The sequence below is a fragment of the Triticum urartu genome, chromosome 4 (assembly GCF_003073215.2).
Source record: "Triticum urartu cultivar G1812 chromosome 4, Tu2.1, whole genome shotgun sequence".
NCBI classification, from domain to species: domain Eukaryota; kingdom Viridiplantae; phylum Streptophyta; class Magnoliopsida; order Poales; family Poaceae; genus Triticum; species Triticum urartu.
Window position 1 is genome coordinate 512,333,719 of NC_053025.1, and position 22,187 is coordinate 512,355,905.

A 22,187-nucleotide genomic window follows, 5' to 3' on the forward strand; every position below is an offset into this window, starting at 1 on the left:
CCCCCCTTCCAAGTAGTAGGAGTAGGAGTCAAGGCAAGGGAAGAGAGAAGAGAAGGAAGGAGGGGGCGCAACCCCTCCCCCTAGTCCAATTCGGACTAGGACTTGGGGGGCGCCCAACCTCTCCTCTCTCTTTCCCCTAAAGCCCAATAAGGCCCATATACTCTGCGGCGAATTCCCGTAACTCTCCGGTACTCCGAAAAATACCCGAATCACTCAGAACCTTTCCGATGTCTGAATATAGTCGTCCAATATATCGATCTTTACGTCTCGACCATTTCGAGACTCCTCGTCTTGTCCCTGATCTCATACGGGACTACGAACTACCTTCGGTACATCAATACACATAAACTCATAACAAAATCATCATCCAACGTTAAGCGTGCGGACCCTACGGGTTCGAGAACAATGTAGACATGACCGAGACACGTCTCCGCTCAATAACCAATAGCGGAACCTGGATGCTCATATTGGCTCCCACATATTCTACAAAGATCTTTATCGGTCAAACCGCATAACAACATACGTTGTTCCCTTTGTCATCGGTATGTTACTTGCCCGAGATTCGATCGTCGGTATCTCAATACCTAGTTCAATCTCGTTATTGGCAAGTCTCTTTACTCGTTCCCTAATATATCATCCCGCAACTAACTCATTAGTTGCAATGCTTGCAAGGCTTAAGTGATGTGTATTACCGAGTGGGCCCAGAGATACCTCTCCGACAATCGGAGTGACAAATCCTAATCTCGAAATACGCCAACCCAACAAGTACCTTCGGAGACACTTGTAGAGCATCTTTATAATCACCCAGTTACGTTGTGACGTTTGGTGGCACACAAAGTGTTCCTCCGGTAAACGGGAGTTGCATAATCTCATAGTCATAGGAACATGTATAAGTCATGAAGAAATCAATAGCAACAAACTAAATGATCAAGTGCTAAGCTAACGGAATGGGTCAAGTCAATCACATCATTCTCCTAATGATGTGATCCCGTTAATCAAATGACAACCCATGTCAATGGCTAGGAAACTTAACCATCTTTGATCAACGAGCTAGTCAAGTAGAGGCATACTAGTGACACTCTATTTGTCTATGTATTCACACATGTATCATGTTTCCGGTTAATACAATTCTAGCATGAATAATAAACATTTATCATGATATAAGGAAATAAATAATAACTTTATTATTGCCTCTAGGGCATATTTCCTTAAGTCTCCCACTTGCACTAGAGTCAATAATCTAGTTCACATCGCCATGTGATTTAACATCAATAGTTCACATCACCATGTGATTAACACCCATAGTTCACATCGTCATGTGACCAACACCCAAAGGGTTTACTAGAGTCAATAATCTAGTTCACATTGCTAGGTGATTAATACCCAAAGAGTACTAAGGTGTGATCATGTTTTGCTTGTGAGGGAAGTTTAGTGAACGGGTCTGCCACATTCAGATCCGTAAGTATTTTGCAAATTTCTATGTCAACAATGCTCTGCACAGAGCTACTCTAGCTAATTGCTCCCACTTTCAACATGTATCCAGATTGAGATTTAGAGTCATCTGGATCAGTGTCAAAATTTGCATCGACGTAACCCTTTACGACGAACCTTTTGTCGCCTCCATAATTGAGAAACATATATTTTATTCCACTAAGGATAATTTTGACCAATGTCCAGTGATCTACTCCTAGATCACTATTGTACTCCCTTGCCAAACTTAGGGCAGGGTACACAATAGGTCTGGTACACAGCATGGCATACTTTATAGAACCTATGGCCGAGGCATAGGGAATGACTTTCATTCTCTCTCTATCTTCTGCCGTCGTCGGGTTTTGAGTCTTACTCAACTTCACACCTTGTAACACAGGCAAGAACTCCTTCTTTGACTGTTCCATTTTGAACTACTTCAAAATCTTGTCAAGGTATGTACTCATTTAAAAACTTATCAAGCGTCTTGATCTATCTCTATAGATCTTGATGCTCAATATGTAAGCAGCTTCACCAATGTCTTTCTTTGAAAAACTCCTTTCAAACATTCATTTATGCTTTGCAGAATAATTCTACATTATCTCCGATCAGCAATATATCATTCACATATACTTATTAGAAATGTTGTAGTGCTCCCACTCACTTTCTTGTAAATACATGCTTCACCGCAAGTCTGTATGAAACTATATGCTTTGATCAACTTATCAAAGCGTATATTCCAACTCTGAGATGCTTGCACCAGTCCATAGATGGATCGCTGGAGCTTGCATATTTTGTTAGTACCTTTAGGATTGACAAAACCTTCTGGTTGCATCATATACAACTCTTCTTTAATAAATCCATTAAGGAATGCAGTTTTGTTTATCCATTTGCCAGATTTCATAAAATGCGGCAATTGCTAACATGATTCGGACAGACTTAAGCATAGATACGAGTGAGAAACTCTCATCGTAGTGAACACCTTGAACTTGTCGAAAACCTTTTTGCGACAATTCTAGCTTTGTAGATAGTAACACTACTGTCAGCGTCCGTCTTCCTCTTGAAGATCCATTTAATCTCAATGGCTCGCCGATCATTGGGCAAGTCAATCAAAGTCCATACTTTGTTCTCATACATGGATCTCATCTCAGATTTCATGGCCTCAAGCCATTTCGCGGAATCTGGGCTCATCATCGCTTCCTCATAGTTCGTAGGCTTGTCATGGTCAAGTAACATGACCTTCAGAACAGCATTACCGTACCAGTCTGGTGCGGATCTCACTCTGGTTTACCTACGAGGTTCGGTAGTAACTTGATCTGAAGTTACATGATCATCATAATTAACTTCCTCACTAATTGGTGTAGTAGTCACAGGAACAGATTCTCTGTGATGAACTACTTTTCAATAAGGGAGCAGGTACAGTTACCTCATCAAGTTCTACTTTCCTCCTACTCACTTCTTTCGAGAGAAACTCCTTCTCTAGAAAGGATCCATTCTTAGCAACGAATGTCTTGCCTTCGGATTTGTGATAGAAGGTGTACCCAATTGTCTCCTTTGGGTATCCTATGAAGACGCACTTCTCCGATTTGGGTTTGAGCTTATCAGGTTGAAACTTTTTCACATAAGCATTGCAACCTCAAACTTTAAGAAACGACAGCTTAGGTTTCTTGCCAAACCATAGTTCATACGGTGTCGTCTCAACAAATTTCGATGGTGCCCTATTTAACGTGAATGCAGTTGTCTCTAATGCATAACCCCAAAACGATAGTGGTAGATCGGTAAGAGACATCATAGATCGCACCATATCTAATAAAGTACGGTTATGACGTTCGGACACACCATTATGCTGTGGTGTTCCAGGTGGCACGAATTTGTGAAACTATTCCACATTGTTTTAATTGAAGACCAAACTCGTAACTCAAATATTTGTCTCCGCGATCAGATCATAGAAACCTTATTTTCTTGTCATGATGATTTTCCACTTCACTCTGAAATTCTTTGAACTGTTCAAATGTTTCAGATTTATGTTTCATCTAGTAGATATACCCATATCTGCTCAAATCATCTGTGAAGGTATGAAAATAACGATACCTACCACGAGCCTTAACACTCATCGGAACGCATACATCAGTACGTATTATTTCCAATAAGCCAGTGGCTTGCTCCATTGTTCCAGACAATGGAGTTTTAGTCATCTTGCCCATAAGGCATGGTTCGCAAGCATCAAGTGATTCATAATCAAGTGATTCCAAAATCCCATCAGCATGGAGTTTCTTCATGCGATTTACACCAATATGACCTAAACGGCAGTGCCACAAACAAGTTGCACTATCATTATTAAGTTTGCACCTTTTGGCTTCAATATTATGAATATGTGTATCACTACAATCGAGATCCAACAAATCATTTTCGTTGGTGTGTATGACCATAGAAGGTTTTATTCATGTAAACAGAACAACAATTGTTCTCTAACTTAAATGAATAATCGTATTGCAATAAACATGATCAAATCATATTCATGCTCAACGCAAACACCAAATAACACTTATTTAAGTTCAACACTAATCCCGAAAGTATAGGGAGTCTGCGATGATGATCATATCAATCTTGGAACCACTTCCAACACACATCGTCACTTCACCCTTAACTAGTCTCTGTTTATTCTGCAACTCCCATTTTGAGTTACTAATCATAGCAACGGAACTAGTATCAAATACTTAGGGGTTGCTATAAACACTAGTAAAGTATACATCAATAACATGTATATCAAATATACCTTTGTTCACTTTGCCATCCTTCTTATCCGCCAAATACTTGGGGCAGTTCCGTTTCCAGTGACCAGTTCCTTTGCAGTAGAAGCACTCAGTCTCAGGCTTAGGTCCAGACTTGGGCTTCTTCACTTGAGCAGCAACTCGCTTGCCGTTCTTCTTGAAGTTCCCCTTCTTCCCTTTGTTGGGGATCGTAGTAGAAATTTAAAATTTTCTACGCATCACCAAGATCAATCTATGGAGTAATCTAGCAATGAGGAGAAGGAGAGTGCATCTACATACCCTTGTAGATCGCTAAGCGGAAGCGTTGCAAGAACGCGGATGAAGGAGTCGTACTCGCAGCGATTCAGATCACGGTTCATTCCGATCTAAGCGCTGAACAATGGCGCCTCCGCGTTCAACACACGTGCAGCCCGGTGACGTCTCCCACGCCTTGATCTAGCAAGGGGAGAAGGAGAGGTTTGGGAAGACTCCGTCCAGCAGCAGCACAACTGTGTGGTGGTGAAGGAGGAGCGTGGCAATCCTGCAGGGCTTCGCCAAGCACCGCGGGAGAGGAGGAGGACTTGGGAGAGGGGGAGGGCTGCGCAAGAACTTGGGTGCGGCTGCCCTCCCATCCCCCACATATATATAGGGGCAAGGGAGAGGGGGGGCCGGCCCCCTCAGATCCAATCTGAGGAGGGGGCGGCGGCCAGGGGGGTTGCCTTGCCCCCTAAGGCAAGGGGGCGCCCCCCTTTAGGGTTCCCCCAAACCCTAGGCGCGTGGGCCCTAGGGGGAGGCGCCCAACCCACTAAGGGGCTGTTCCCTCTCCACACACAGCCCATAGGGCCCTCCAGGGCAGGTGGACCCTCCCGGTGGACCCCCGGAACCCCTTTGGTGGTCCCGGTACAATACCGGTAACCCCCGAATTATTCCGGTGACCGTATGATGACTTCCCATATATAAATCTTTACCTCCGGACCATTCCGGAACTCCTCGTGATGTCCGGGATCTCATCCGGGACTCCGAACAACATACGGTGACCAAGTACATCTATTCCCTATAACCCTAGCGTCATCGAACCTTAAGTGTGTAGACCCTACGGGCTCGGGAGTCATGCAGACATGGCCGAGACAACTCTCCAGTCAATAACCAACAGCGGGATCTGGATACCCATGTTGGCTCCCACATGCTCCACGATGATCTCATCGGATGAACCACGATGTCAAAATGGATTTTTACAAGTCAACAAGAGCTATACACATTTCCCCTATATGGCGCTAATCACGGTAGGACGCTACGTTCCATTGCTCCGCAGATGATGCGACAACCGTCAGCGGTATCGAGTAACCTTTCCCAGATACCCCAAAGTTTGGCAAAAGCTTCATCTCGTACCCGTTCACGACCACAGAACAAGAAGTTTTGATACGAAGAGCCACAAGCTAGCTGGGTTACTCGCTATCCGTAACACATCAATGCCCGTGATCAACTCCTAGGTCACATTGTGCACATTATGAGATGTCCTGCCGAGTGGCCCAGAAGATCAGCACCTCTCTCGTTAACCAACGGCTAGTGACAAGTATCACCGACAAACCCAGTCATCCAATTAGATTCACCAATCGACCAAACTCACACAAAACCACTTCTTCACGACCATAAACCTGTAGTGAACCTTGATCAGCAGCACAGAAAGCTCACTCACACCATACAGGTGTCACCGAGATGAAAACGTTATGGCGACAAAAAGACATCAACCCAACACTCTAAGTATCCCCAAAGACACCAAGGAGCATCAGACCACGGAAGCTACTTCACGATGAGTCAATTGCAGGAGAGCGATCTGACTAGAACACAACCTTTAGGACATCAACGACACATAAAACTACGCACCTTAGTGCTCAGGATCGATAGGATTGGGTCGATTGCTCCATTTCAAACGGGACAGAGACACCCTCTAAACCGTTACTACTCACATCACTCCGAACGCACACTACTACTGTGACTCCTCTCATGCTACTTAGAACTATGGAACATCGCAATGATCCAATGAGTGGCGCAGAGAAACACAGCCAGTAGGCAATATCCCTAGTCTACATTAGATAGCAACCACTCAAGTCAACCACATAGTTAGAGAGGAGACACCTTCTCAAGTGAGTCGGACAGTGGGAACAAGAAAGAAAAAACCCGACAAAAACCGAGCTATTCTATCATGGTATCTCTGTCTATAAGTTGAGCGTGTTCAGCGCAAACACAGAGGATCAATGAGGGTTTGCAACATAGAACATAAAGTTCATTACGCCAGACACTAGGAGAGATGCATCAACAAGTCGTACGTTAGCCACTAAGACAGCACAATGGAAATAGCTAAGGTATGAGGTAAACAAGACGAAATTAATACTTATTATGCACCATCTACCGGGCGATATGGTCAACACCAGACTGAGCTACACTTTTTTGAGCATTACTAACTAGTGGCGCTCTTTCGTTATTAACACCATATCATACAACTTGGAGATCGGTTGTTCTCGATTCTAAACCATATTGGTACCGTATTAGCTGACCATCATGCATCATGGAAAATAGAGGAGGCGGAGTGGAATCGTGAAGTTATTGGTCCAAGGTTATACCCCCGCTTGCAATATCAAAATTACTAATATGCATAAACCCTATCACACGTTAGTTCACAACATAACACTCTGTCATAGGCTCGGATATCTAAGAAGTCATTCTTAGAACTACACTTCACTCTAATAGGTCACTGTGCGAAGAATACTATCCCACTTGATCAAGGCGATCTGAATAGCTCATCTCTGACCAGTTCCTTATGAACTTATGGGTAAAAATGGATCTCTCTTTTACTAAAAGGGTTTAATGGAGGAACTTATGGTGCAAAATTTATGGTGAACCAGGAATCATATAGGTTCAAGACACTATAACCTGAGCACCTATCACTATCTACTATTGCATATGATTGTGCGATATCCTCCACATAATTTTACGGCTTAGGAGAGTATCCTGAGAGGATCGGAGTAGATTTACATATGCTCCAAGCTTGCACAGAGCTGCTCATATTAATGCACTTTGTAACATCTGAAGCTCAATATTCAACTACTGAGCAAAAGCTATGATGAGCTCTGTTGACGTCACAACCAGCGTGCTATTAGACAAGATCGGCAACTATCTAGCGAGTCACTGTATTTATACATGGCTCGCACAAATCAAACGTATATACTATAAAGCCTCAATGTGCATATAAGCATACGTGACTTACACTACAAGTATAAGATCTCAATTAAGTCTTGAGCGAGTGAACTGCTCGACCTCCGGGTTGTCCAAAGATCAGGTATAGTGTCTAGCGTCTCACCTGATTGAGGTTATAGCTGATGCATTCTAAGTCGCAGCGCAGCGATAATCCTTCTGTCCTAAGCCATAATGCAGGATATAGTGTGGTGCAATCGTGCAGTACACTTGAGATCGCAAGCGTCCATCATAATGAGCTCTGACTATCTTAATATCTTCTCACTGTGGAAGGAGTAGAGATACACCGTTTACCTAGGACACACAAATTTGGCATTGGTACCTAAAGTCCATCACATATTATAATCTATCTATGGTAATGGCTGCTCGGCAAATCGGGAGCCTCAATGCTATTCGATGGGAATAACTAAGGCAACAGTATGATAGACTAATCAACTATCACGGAGTGGAGTTGACCGTACAAGTTCACTCGAGTTAATCTCTTATATGTTTTCAGGAATCGTGATATTCGAACTGAAAACTAAAAGACTACGTTATCCCACTTATATTCAGACAATCCGTCGCGCTAAGCCGATATATACAATCCATTAGAGTCCGAGTGCTGTCACGGTGACCCATCCATCTGAGAACGAATACACACCACAACGATCTCATAGAAGGATATATGCACGTGTAGATGGAGTAGCTTTCAATGTGAATGTCACCTCACTACTACTGTAGTAGTCATATCTGTAGACATTAAGCGAATAAGTGCTCACAATCCCTCGATATGATCGCCCGACTCCATTCGACGAAACTAAGCAATAAAAGGTTCGTCATAAAAATTTCATCGAGATCATCGTTGCAAAGCGGGACATTACACCTACAGTCGCTCCATAACGATAGCAGCAATTGGCGACTATAATCATAGAATCCTCTGAGAGAAGAGTGCTGAGCATGTGAGTGTTTTAAGGTAACACTGCCGACGACAGGAGGACTCACAACTTCGGAGTAGGTACTCCATTGACTGCCGAGACTATTTGGACACCTATATGCGCTAATACGTCGGATTATCTCGTTCTCATGATTACACACAGACGAATTTATGGTTCAGGCGAGATTAGTAGTTTCAACACACTGCGTGCACTGTTTATGCAGGTATGTAGACGTACAGGTAGCTATCACACACCTCGATGGTGAATCAATCTATGCAACGTGGTCTCCCAGCACACTCACGCATACCTGGGCACATCGCTACATCCAGTGCACAGTCTACACATCAGCGGAGTAAGCTATGAGTTTAGTCATAAACAATATTAGATGGAGGAGATCTCACTCTAGAACAATAGCTAACAATATTTCTTGTCAAAAACGAAGAGATAGTATGATCATCAAACAAGAATGTAAACATTTCCAACATAAACATATAAGCATGATGAGCGTATACTCTCGGTGCGCGACATTAACGCCACATCTTGCTCACTTGTGCAATTCGCACATGCTTCCACGAGTTACTCAGCATATCGCGCAGGTGCATCACCAACCATCGTGACGGCCTTTGTCTGAGAACACACACTCACCTTCTAGATTCTCGCATCCAGCTAAGCATCTGTGTCCGACACTCGACCAAATATTCAATGCTTCCATGACTATCCGCTAACACCCAAGATATGCTAGTGATAAAGTAAGCAATTACAGCGCCGACTATCTTAACTTTAGCATGCACCAAGTCATACAATAAAGCGACAATCAAAGGCACCTAGCCAGTCAATGCCGAATAGAACTACGTTACAGAATACATCAGATCCATAACTGTCATATAACAAAAATTTAAGCACATACATACTTTGACACCATTATCACATCACAACATGCCTGCCAAAAAGGCACGTAAGACGAATTGAGTACTAGCTCCACTCGATCAAGTTGTTCACTTTAATCCTATTCAGATATGTAGCATTACATATACTTACCAGAGTCTCTATTACCTGGCACCTAAATCGAGCTTTTAGCAATGTTCAACTCCGCTTTCTCGTATCCTCTACACTATCGCATCTCTCATAACTAGATCACACTAAATAGTTTTAGGTTGTTCCAGTGGTGCTTGTTTTCACTATTTTCCGCCAAATAGACCACTCAATTATAGCGTAGCAAAAAACATGTTCAACTACGCATCATGAAAACACACAACGATAGTTTGTCAAGTTGGTGCTGTTTTAACCTTCGCAAGGACCGGGCAGTTCAACTAAAGTTGGAGAAACTGTCACCCGCCAGCCACCTATGTGCAAAGCACGTCGGGTAGAACCAGGTCTCGCGTAAGCGTACGCGTAATGTCGGTCCGGGCCGCTTCATCCAACAATACCGCCGAACCAAAGTATGACATGCTGGTAAGCAGTATGACTTATATCGCCACAACTCACTTGTGTTCTACTCGTGCGCAACATCAACGCATAAAACCTAGGCTCGGATGCCACTGTTGGGGAACGTAGTAATTTCAAAAATTTTCCTACGCACACGCAAGATCATGGTGATGCATAGCAACGAGAGGGGAGAGTGTTGTCACGTACCCTCGTAGACCGAAAGCGGAAGCGTTAGCACAACGCGGTTGATGTAGTCGTACGTCTTCACGACCCGACCGATCAAGCACCGAAACTGGCACCTCCGAGTTCTAGCACACGTTCAGCTCGGATGACGATCCCCGGACTCCGATCCAGCAAAGTGTCGGGGAAGAGTTCCGTCAGCACGACGGCGTGGTGACGATCTTGATGTTCTACCGTCGTAGGGCTTCGCCTAGACACTCGCCATATTATCGAGGCCTTCGCTAAGAGGGCACCGCACAGCTACGACATATTATCCAGAGCACTATAATGGATAGGGTAGAGGGACACCCATTCGACCACGGCTAAGAGATCAATGATCAACTGTGTCTATCTAGAGGTGCCCCTGCCCTGTATATATAAGGACGCCAAGGGAAGAGTGTGCCGAGACTAAGGAGGAGGGCGGCAGACCAACGCAGCGGGGATATCCTACTCCCACCTACACCATTCCAACCTCTTGAAATGATTCAAAGGAGGGGGGAGTAGGACTAACCATGACCTTCCTTAGTTGAGTATTTAGGCAGAGGAAGAGCGTGGGAAATCCCGAGGAATCCAAATGAAGAAGTGAGAGGAAAGTGACGACAACTACTTCGTTTCACCAATAGATCACTGGTACCCACGAGGAAGCGACAGCGGAGACAGTCTAACCTTCTTCTAAGGCAACCTCTCCTCTAAATTTGCCTTCCCGTAATAAGGAGGCCCGAAAGATAATCAGACCACTATTACTATCTTACCCAGGCGGCGAAATTCACATTTTGGTTCTTTATCTTAGCTCAAATTTGATATTCTTCTAGATTCAGGGCATCTTAAAAAATCTCGATTATTGGGCATAGACATTCATCCAATTGGTATCTTAGGTTACCCACATCTACATATACCTACCGTCCTACCTGGTCGGTTCCCAATAGGAATTAACATTACCTGGGCCGTGGCTCTGGTCAGTAGGTGTAACTTCGGGATTCACTCGTAAACACTTTTCCGGATGTCTCGGACAATCATAGATGGTCGTTCATCCCATTCCTACCAAGACTCACTCGACTCTTCTACGAGATCTCGAGACCCATCATTTCGAGACTCCTCATCATGTCCCCGATCTCATCCGGGACTCCGAACTCCTTCGGTACATCAAAACTCATGAACTCATAATATAACTGTCATCGAAACCTTAAGCGTGCGGACCCTACGGGTTCGAGAACAATGTAGACATGACTGAGACACGTCTCCGGTCAATAACCAATAGCGGAACCTGGATGCTCATATTGGCTCCCACATATTCTATGAAGATCTTTATCGGTCAGACCGCATAACAACATACGTTGTTCCCTTTGTCATCGGTATGTTACTTGCCCGAGATTCGATCGTCGGTATCTCAATACCTAGTTCAATCTCGTTACTGGCAAGTCTGTTTACTCGTTCCGTAATACATCATCCCGCAACTAACTCATTAGTTGCAATGCTTGTAAGGCTTAAGTGATGTGTATTACCGAGTGGGCCCAAAGATACCTCTCCGACAATCGGAGTGACAAATCCTAATCTCGAAATACGCCAACCCAACAAGTACCTTCGGAGATACCTGTAGAGCACCTTTATAATCACCCAGTTACGTTGTGACGTTTGGTAGCACACAAAGTGCTCCTCCGGTAAACGGGAGTTGAATAATCTCATAGTCATAGGAACATGTATAAGTCATGAAGAAAGTAATAGCAACAAACTAAACGATCAAGTGCTAAGCTAACGGAATGGGTCAAGTCAATCACATCATTCTCCTAATGATGTGATCTCGTTAATCAAATGACAACCCATGTCAATGGCTAGGAAACTTAACCATCTTTGATCAACGAGCTAGTCAAGTAGAGGCATACTAGTGACACTCTGTTTGTCTATGTATTCACACATGTATCATGTTTCCGGTTAATACAATTCTAGCATGAATAATAAACATTTATCATGATATAAGGAAATAAATAATAACTTTATTATTGCCTCTAGGGCATATTTCCTTCACATCGAGCTTGCAAAGATGCCTTCATAATTCTGTTGATGCCATGTCTAGTTTTCTGCTAAGTGTGAATCTGTTAACGAAACTTGCTATGTTTATATGGGTTCCATCATTTCTTCTGATCCTTTTTGGCTTATGGTCAGTAAGAGACTTTTGTTATATGCTTTGATTAGATTCATGCCATGCCTTGTATTGCTATGTTCTGTTCCTGTAGCATGTTAATATCTTGCTCTAAACATTGCTTCCTGATGTTAATTCCTAACATGTTAGTATTTTCACAAAGTCTGTGAAGCTGATATCTTTTGCACTTTTGCCATGCTTGTTTGAACCTGGTCTTGTGTGATTTAGCCATAGCTCATTGTTCATATTTTGTCAAGCAACTTGATTAGATCACTGACATGTGCTTTGTTGCTATGTTAGAGTGCAGTAGCTTAGTTTCTTGTTTCATTTTAGATGGCATCGTGCTGTTTATCGCAGAATTGTGCCATTCTTGTTTTGCTTGCCATTTGTAAACCGTGCATCCGATTCCGGTGATCTTTATATCGATTTCGACCGAAATCAACTCATCTTTCTAGTGGTGCACTTGGTTTGCCTGTTTGAGGCATGGTTCAATCTTTTCCTTCCGGAGCACGCATATGCATTTCATATCACATCCCGCATATCATGTCATGTTTTGCATCATGTTGCTTGCGCATTGCACCGTGGTTGATTGTGGTTTTCCTTTGCTTGTGTTCTTGTCTTGGGTAGAGCCGGGAGACGAGTTCGTGATCGAGGAACCCGTTGAGTACGCTTACGAGGATCAAGCTTTCGTCAACTCGGAGATCTTTGCTTGCTAGTTGCTCGCTCTTTTGCTATGTCGTGATACCTACCACTTGCTATATCATGCCTCCCATATTGCCATGTCAAGCCTCTAACCCACCATTCCTAGCAAAAGGTTGTTTGGCTATGTTACCGCTTTGCTCAGCCCCTCTTATAGCGTTGCTAGTTGCAGGTGAAGATGGAGTTTATTCCATGTTGGATCATGGATATTGTTGGGATATCACTATTATATATTGTTTACTTTAATGCACCTATATAATTGGTAAAGGGTGGAAGGCTCGGCCTTATGCCCGGTATTTTGTTCCACTCTTGCCGCCCTAGTTTCCGTCATACCGGTGTTATGTTCCTTGATTTTGCGTTCCTTACGCGGTTGGGTGTTATAGGAACCCCTTGACAGTTCGCTTTGAATAAAACTCCTCCAACAAGGCCCAACCTTAGTTTTACATTTGCACTAACAACCTGTCACCTTCCCTTGGGTTCTGCAGACTCAACAGTCATCTTTGTTTTAACCCCCCGGGCCAGTGCTTCTCTAAGTGTTGGTCCAACCTGAGCGATGTCCGGCGCCCCCTGGGCAACCAGGGTCTATGCCAACCCGACGTCTGGCTCATCCGGTGTGCCCTGAGAACGAGATATGTGCAGCTCCTATCGGGATTTGTCGGCACATCTGGGCGGCTTTGCTGGTCTTGTTTTACCATTGTCGAAATGTCTTGTAACCGGGATTCCGAGTCTGATCGGGTCTTCCTAGGATGTGATGGGCTAAGTTGGGACACCCCTACAGGGTTTTGAACTTTCAAAAGTCGTGCCCGTGGTTATGGGCAGATGGGAATTTGTTAATATCCTGTTGTAGAAAACTTGACACATAACTTAATTAAAATGCATCAACCGCGTGTATAGCCGTGATGGTCTCTTTCCAGCGGAGTCCGAGAAGTGAACACGGTTCTTGTGTTATGCTTGAACGTAAGTAGTTTCAGGATCACTTCTTGATCACTTCTAGTTCACGACCGTGCTTTGCTTCTCTTCTCGCTCCCATTTGCGTAAGTTAGCCACCATATATTCTAGTGCTTGCTGCAGCTCCACCTTACTACCTTTTCCTACCCATAAGCTTAAATAGTCTTGATCACGAGGGTGTGAGATTGCTGAGTCCCCGTGACTCACAGATTACTTCCAAAACCAGTTTGTAGGTGTCGATGATACCAGTGTAGGTGACGCAACCGAGCTCAAGTGGGAGCTCGATGAAGATCGTGTTCGTTGTGTTGTTTCGTTTCCTTTCGATCAGTAGTGGAGCCTAGTTTGGGCGATCGGGGACCTAGCAATAGGGGTGGTATTTCTTTATTTTGGTTCTGTAGTCGGACCTTGATTGTATTCTGGATGATGTAATGCTATATTTATGTATTGTGTGAAGTGGCGATTGTAAGCCAACTCTTTATCCCTTTCTTATTCAGTACATGGGATGTGTAAAGATTACCCCTCTTGCGACATGCCTACTATGCAGTTATGCCTCTAAGTCGTGCTCCGACATGTGGGAGATATAGCTGCATTGTGGGTGTTACAGGTTTGATGGAATCAACATGTGCACAAACTCATATGCACCCACTAACCCTTTCTACAACATGGAGGAGTCCACTATTTGTGCTTGGACAAGTTTGCAGCACCCATGCGGTAGTACCGCCCTAGTCGACGGTAGTACTGGTTGGTAGTACTTTCGCAGACTAGTACCACACCCACTACCGCTTGGGATTGGTCTTCTGTTGGCCTGACAGTAGCACAATAGTAGAATGGCAGTACTGTTCGCGCGGTACTTTCGTGTTCTAGTGCCGCTGCCACTACCGCTTATTTTGGGGTTGTTGTTGGCCTTTCAGTATTTATGGTACTTGGACGGTAGCTAACCAGTAGTACCACTTAAAGCGGTACTTCCGCTTTGGCGCCACTTTAGTACCGATGTTTCACTGTGCTATGTGATCCTAAGTGGTAGTACCACTAGGATGGACGGTAGTACCGCTTCAGCAACACTACCACTCCAATACTATTGTGCTTACTAGCATTAGGCTGGAACTGTCGCGTGAAACGGTAGTACTGCTTTACTGCGGGCTGAGCACTTACCCATTGGATCTTTTGTCCCACTAAATAAAGGGGGTCTTCTTCCCCAAGAAGACCTATCTGTTATCCCCTTGACTCCATTGTTTCCCCTAAGCTCATTTTCGCTCGATCTCCCTCCCTGGCCATCAAAACTTGTTGATCTTCTTGGGTTTGAAGGAGAGGACCTCGATCTACACTTGCACGAAGAGATATTTGATTCCTCCCACTAATCCCTTGTGGATCTTGTTACTCTAGGGTGTTTGGGCACCCTAGGCAGAAGAGGTCACCTTGGAGCCACAATCCATTATGGTTAAGCTTGATGGTGGTGTTGCGAGCACCCAATTAAGTTGTGGGGAGTGCCCCAACCTTGTTTGTAAAGGTTTGGTGGCCGCCTTTAAGGGCAACACTAGTAGAATCATGGCATCTTGCATTGTGTGAGGGCATGAGGAGAGTACAGTGGCCCTAGTGGCTTCTTGGGGAGCATTGTACCTCCACACTGCTTCAACGGAGACGTACCTCCCCCTAAAGGGAGGAGACTTCGGTAACACATCCTCGTCTCCATCGACTCCACTTGTGGTTATTTCTATCCTTTACTTTGTGCAAGCTATATTGTCTTTGTATCTTGTGCTTTCTTGTGTGCTTGTTTTTATGCTTGTCATATAGGTTGTCTACCTAGTTGCATATCTAGACAACCTATTTTATTGTCAAGCCTAGTTTGATTAAAAGAGCTAAAAATTAGTAGCCGCAGATTCACCCCCCCCCCTATAGTCGACCATATAGACCCTTTCAATAGGAAACTTCAAATTTCAACATTAATAGAAATAGAAAGGAACAAAACTTACCTTTGTGGCCGCCGCCATGCATGACTGAAGAATTAGGAAGCACATCATGGGTCTACGGTCCCAAACACATGCGTGGGAGATCCGGCGTGCGACCGTCGGGCAGAATGGAACTACCGGAGTGGACAAAGCCCACATGTCACCAACGACGACGTAACAGAACATGGACGTTCATGAAGGGCGTGAAGGTGTCGCGGTGACGCATGGTAGTGAAGCACATTGATGGCTGATTTGTGTCCTTGCGTCGCATGGTGCCAGCCACAATGTCATAATCTCTCCGAGTGACGGATTGGTGGTGGGACAGAGGGGAGGTACAAGAGGAAGGAGTGTAGGTGGCCGAGAATGGTGAAGGCCGACAGAGAGTGGTGCCGGGGTCATTAAGGGTTTGGAATGGGGACGGTCAATGGATGGTAGATTATAACAGGTCGTGCATAAACCAGCACTAACGGGAAACTGACATGTCAAAGTTGAATAGTCTACATAGATGGGTCAAGTCTATAAGATGGTCAGTGATAACATTCGGTCTATTTTGGTCATTGGAACACAATATCAAAGACTGGCCTCTTCCAGACCGGTCTATGATAAGTATCAAGTAGATTCAGAAATACATTATCGCTGGTGCCTTCGAGGCCGGTCAGTGCTAATTCTCGTCACTGATGCATGATCAGGGGATGATCAATGCTAAGGGGTCAGTGCTATTCGGATCTGTAGTAGTGTTTTTAAGTGTATAAGTCTCGATTGTCTGATATATTAATCAACTTCAAATATGAGAGTCTCCAGATCTTGACCTGACATTGACCAGATGGTGGCACATTTCACACATTATGTGGAACACTAGGTTTAGAATTACACTTTTGAAGCCGGAAATACTACAACGTGTAATTTTGTTGACTTAGAAATCATAATATCTTTGTAGTTTATCTAGAATTTATGATGAACCCCATCAAAAGTGAATTTTGGAATGCATTTCTTTTGGTGCTTAAGTTAACACACTTGCACACTCTACCCACCATACCACTTTATTCTTTGCGAAATAAATACTTCTTGTTTCCGAAGGGTGGATTTCACGTCCAATTCTTCGGTTTCAGCAAATTACCAAACCTACTTAAATGTGCATTGCACGTAGGATCTTACATAACCAAAGTGTGTATGAATATCGACATTCCACATTATAACAGGTAAATATGCAAGTTGGGAGTCATTTATGCATGAGGTGGATGTAGATTTTAATATCTGTAGTACATCTAATTGAAAATCAAATTACAACTGCAAAATATTCGAAGATTGTAGTATAATTCTACCTCCGATCCAAAATAACCGCCACAGTTTTGTACTAAGGTTTGTTCAACCTTAGTTCAAAACTACAATGCTTATCGTGGATCTGAGGGAGTACTACATACCTAACACATTTGTATTAGGTATCTAGTATTCTAGTTTTGAGTAGCTAGCATGATATCTTCAAAGACAACTGGAATTTATGAACGTGTTGTCATAGCCTTGAATGAAAAAAGTAAAAGTGTATGAACCCTTGTAGAAGAACAACGTCGGGGAATATGGAAGAGTCTAGAACAAATGAGAAGTGTCTGTGAAGTGATATTTGTGCATAGTAAATCATAAAGTAAAAAAAGAATGATAATTCACTTAGGATAAAAAGTTTGGCAGATTCTAGATAGAAAATGTGGCAGAATTTGGTGGAGCAAAGATGATATCCAACAACCAATAGTGCTCAAATTTGCCATCCCTGAACCATCGGATTGGCTTCATCCAATGTTCCAAAATTATTTCATTAATTTTACCTTTGAATATATTTGTTTTTTTGTTTTTGTTTCTTTAGTTTATGAATCTTTGTATAATACTAAGAAGAAAAGATAATTGCGATGATTATAAGCGAGTAAACTCTTAATACTGAGAGTATCATGTAAATTGTATAGTTTTACCCTTTTCTTCATTCTAAAAAATTAAAATTAATTTGTTCATGGATGCAAATCCTTTTAACTAGATGCATGCACACACACTTTAACTAACCAGTGGACATCGAACATCATATCCTTACTTAATTAACTTTTGTTGACAAGGTAGATAGTTCTTAGACTTGACATGGGAAAACGTGTGCAAACCTCGTGTGTGTATATAGAATCACACCTTATGCCATGTTCCAAGAGAACTGCATCGTCGAGAAAAAAATATTATCTACTGAAGGGATGCGGCGTGGCTACATTTGCAAGGGCCATCCACCGACTCTTCTAGTACTAACGGTTTTAGAATTGGCTGTTGTTGCCTCCATTCTAAAATACTTATTGTGGTTACTCACATATCGGTCTAATGATCGTACTTGGAGAAAGAAGAACTCCCCCGATGCGAAAGTATTTCTGCATCATCTGCATACATATAGCAATTTAAACTAGATCATATACTAATCCCCTCTCTCTCTCTCCCTAAATACATGGAAAAAGAGTCAGCGCACCAAGATCTGCCATAAAAGGTTAAAAGAATGATATTGGAAATATGGTCTGAATCATTTCGATAGCAGTTAGTAGTTCCATGAACATTCTTTGTGAGATTGGATTAGTTTGCTCGTAGAAATACCAAACCCACACGAAAACATCCACACCTGCCGGCCCGGTTAAGAAAGCATGTAAACCGGGATCAAATATGTCAATTACTCCCCTCACTCCATAATTTTTGTTGTGAACTAAAATCACGACAAGAATTATAAAAGCGAAGGGTGTACTAAGCATAGTCAATTGCAAAATGGTCGGAAAAAAATAACATCACAAAGTAAAAAAAATAGTGATTTACCCCAAAAACCCCAGGTGACTTGCTAATAGTTGGTCCCAAATTACTTTTTTTAGGAACTCACTCCCTAATTACTAAGGGAAATGATTGACATCACCCGGTTGGTTACGACGCGTGCGTCCACCGTCTTCCTGGTCGTTGGATCTTATCTTAGTCACATGGTTCGGGAGCAACCTATTACATAGACTGGGTTTTGCAAGTGTCGTTGTTGCAATCTTCCCACCACAACAACTGGTGTGTTGCAGGATCTGGATCCCTCGAGAGCAGTCGCCTCCCGTGCTTCCCTCGAGCTTTCCATCACGCCGCTGCCTCCCCGTGCTGCCCCGACCACTGTCGGCAAGCATGTCGGTGAGTCCAGCAACAGACGTGCTCGGCGGCCGCGTTCTACACAGCATCCACACACACACACAGAGAAGGAGGGAGAGAAGAAGGAGACGAGACAGAGGAAGGGCACAACGACGTGCTTCACCAGTGAGCTCGCCGGCCGGCATGAGCGACGGTGGTTTTTTTCTTTGCAACATCCTCCCGGCCGCAAGAAAAAGATTTCTGCAATATCAATGATGTTGCAAAACATATTTTTTCGTAACACCATATAATAGATGAAGACAAAAAAATCTGCAACATTAACTTTGTTGTAAAAAAAATCTGTTTTGTAACATGAACTTTGTTACAAACGTCCTAAATGCAACATCTACCTTCTTGCAAAGCTGGTAGCTGAATCTAACGGACGTTAAAAAGATCCACCTACTCACGCGTAGTCATCCGCAGATATATTAATGTTTTGTTGAAGCGTGCCCGACGGGTAGTGGGCTGGGCTCCATACATTAATAGGAGTACTTACACACAGGAAAATATAATCAAATCAGGTATTATCGTTAGTTAATTATCAAGTAGAAAATTGTGGCTTCGTGGGATCCAGTCCTTTCGAGGAGCGCGACCAGCTGACATCCCCCACACGTGCGGGCGAGGGACCCCACGGTTATATGATTTGCTCTACGCGTGTCGTGGCGCGAGTGGGCGGAGCAGCCGCACGGGTGCTTGGTCAATCGCGTCTCACCTCTCCACGAGCCGGAGGGACGTCACTCGCGTTCGTCCGGCCACATCAACGCTGCTATCGCTTCACTTTGGTTTCTATGGCGCCGAGCCGCGATGATGACGCTCGGATCGTTTTCGCTCGCACTGTGAAAAAAGATCTCAAACCATGTTACCACCATAGCTAGTCTTGCTTATCGTTTCCGCGAGACAGGGTCTCGACTGGGGTAATCGTCGGTGCCGTATCAATAAGTACTACTAAGTTAATAATTTTTTTTATAAACTGAGCGTAACTCTAACTCAGATGGATGGATTCCTCGTGGTAAAATCAAGCTACCAGGGTTCAAGCCATAATTTTTTTGGGATAAGCCTGGGATTTCAGTACAGTAACAATGGTCGAATTGCTGCATAGCTCCCCTTAATGCGAATTTGGCAAATCTTCGTTCTAAAGTTACTGCACCATTGAGGTATGTAAATATTACGTAGCAGGCATACAGGTAGCCCGTTGCAAGGAAGGAAAGAGAGTTGGGGCTAAGGTGTTGTTTGGTTCTCTAGTCCTAGAACTTTTTCTAGTCCCTAAGATTTTTTGAAAAAGACTTTTAAGGAGGTGCTTCTAAGGACTTTTAGCGAAAAGTCCCACCCTGTTTGATTTGCTAGGGACTTTTTCTAGTCCCAAAACAAAAAAGTCTCTGAAACCAAACCCCCCCGAAATGCTTCCCCGCCGATCATTATGACCATTGGTTTCTTATTAACGGTGACTGAATTGTACTCCCTCCATTTCATAATAGTTATTTCTTTGCAAAGTGGATACAAGTTTAATATAAGAGTTCATCAAAAATACAAACCACTTAAAATATAATAAATATTGCGTCATGTAGACCTTATCCTCTATTCTTAAATAGTTGCAACCCACTGTCTATATTCTCTATTCATGCAACTGTGTCACATCATCAAGTCATGCATGATGTCATAAATTACAATTTATGCACTAATTTATCCATGCAACCATGCCACCTCCGTAACCATGCATGTTAGTTTTTTCAATTATTTTTGTGCGGGCATAGACAGTCATGTTACACATTTTTGTAGCATGACCTACATATAATATGTTTGGAGCAAATATATGTAGGCCATGTTACACTTTTTTGTTAAAAATAGCATCTGGTTGACGTCAATTGAATAGATTTCTCTTTTTATACAACATTTTGTCACATGCTTCATATACTTTATTTTTTTCTTATATCCTGAGAGCATTCTTAAATTTGTTTTTCTAATAATTCTATTTTTCTAGCATTTATTTATACATATGATTTACCAAGGTTCCTGCAGCAACGCGCGGGGCATCATCTAATTCTTTGAGATAGAACTACCACTACGGCCGTTTGAATGAACTGTCAACGCATTATCATATATAGTATTGGACTCAAACAATGAAAAGGAGAGCCGCCACCTTCTCCTCCACAAAAAGCTAGGGTTTCTGCCTCCCGTCAGCGCCGCCGTAGGTCCGCCGCAGGTCCGCCTTCTCTCCGGTGGCCCTAGGGCCATGGGGACGTGGTGGATCTCGGCAAGAGCCGGCGGGAGGGCTCCGTTTTTAGTCTTTTCTTCCAGTTTTGCTAGGATTTGTGTCCTGCTCAGGAAGACGAGACGGCGGCGGCTCTCTGAAGATGGAATAAAGGCCTCCCCGCCTAGCCCCTGTTCCGGTGGTTCGTCTAGCATCGTTGGTGGGCGTGTGGAGGTGTGTCTCCGGCGGATCTATCTTTGGTGGATTTGCTCGGACCTCATGGTTGTTCGTCTACGTTCGTGTGTCTACGGATTGGATACTTCCGATCTACATTATTCTTCATCTGCGGCGGTTGCTGTTCTGGTGCACTGGCCCTACGGGGCCTTAGCACGACGACTTCCCGACTGTCTACTACAACAGGTTGTGCCTGACTGAGGGGCGATGACGGCGGCGCGCCTTCGGCTCGTTTCAATGCTTGTAGTCGTCGCTAGGTGGTCTATGGATCTGGTTGTAATTTCTATTATTTCTAGTATTCGTTGCACTACCATGCTTGAAGATGAATAGATTGAAAATTTTCTCGCAAAAAAAAAAAAGTTATTACATCTAATATGTGAGGGGGATAATGCACTCTAATATTATGTCGCTTTATCAGAGCGGATCCACAACCTGCTCCATGTGTACCAACCCAACCCATACAGCTATTTCGAACGTTCAAGATACAGTCCTCGAAGGTACACCGTACATGATTACATGGGGAAGCAACAGACACGAATCATGCAGCACATCTATGTAAGAAAAGATTATCGGTAAACGTCACCCTAATCATCTTTACATGGCACCGAATTAACAATGATGCCCGCCTATCTGGAAATCTGGATCCAGTGTGTACTCCTTTTTGATCATTTATGTGTGCATGCTTCCTCATGGCATGGGCCATCTGCCATTGATCTACTGAAAACTATCAAGGCTGCGGTCCGCGGAATCCCATGACTGGCATGAACGTGACCAATCAAGTTTGAGAGCCACTCGATTCCGTGAACAAGCTGGAAGCACTAACAAAATCATCGGTATTCAAGACCA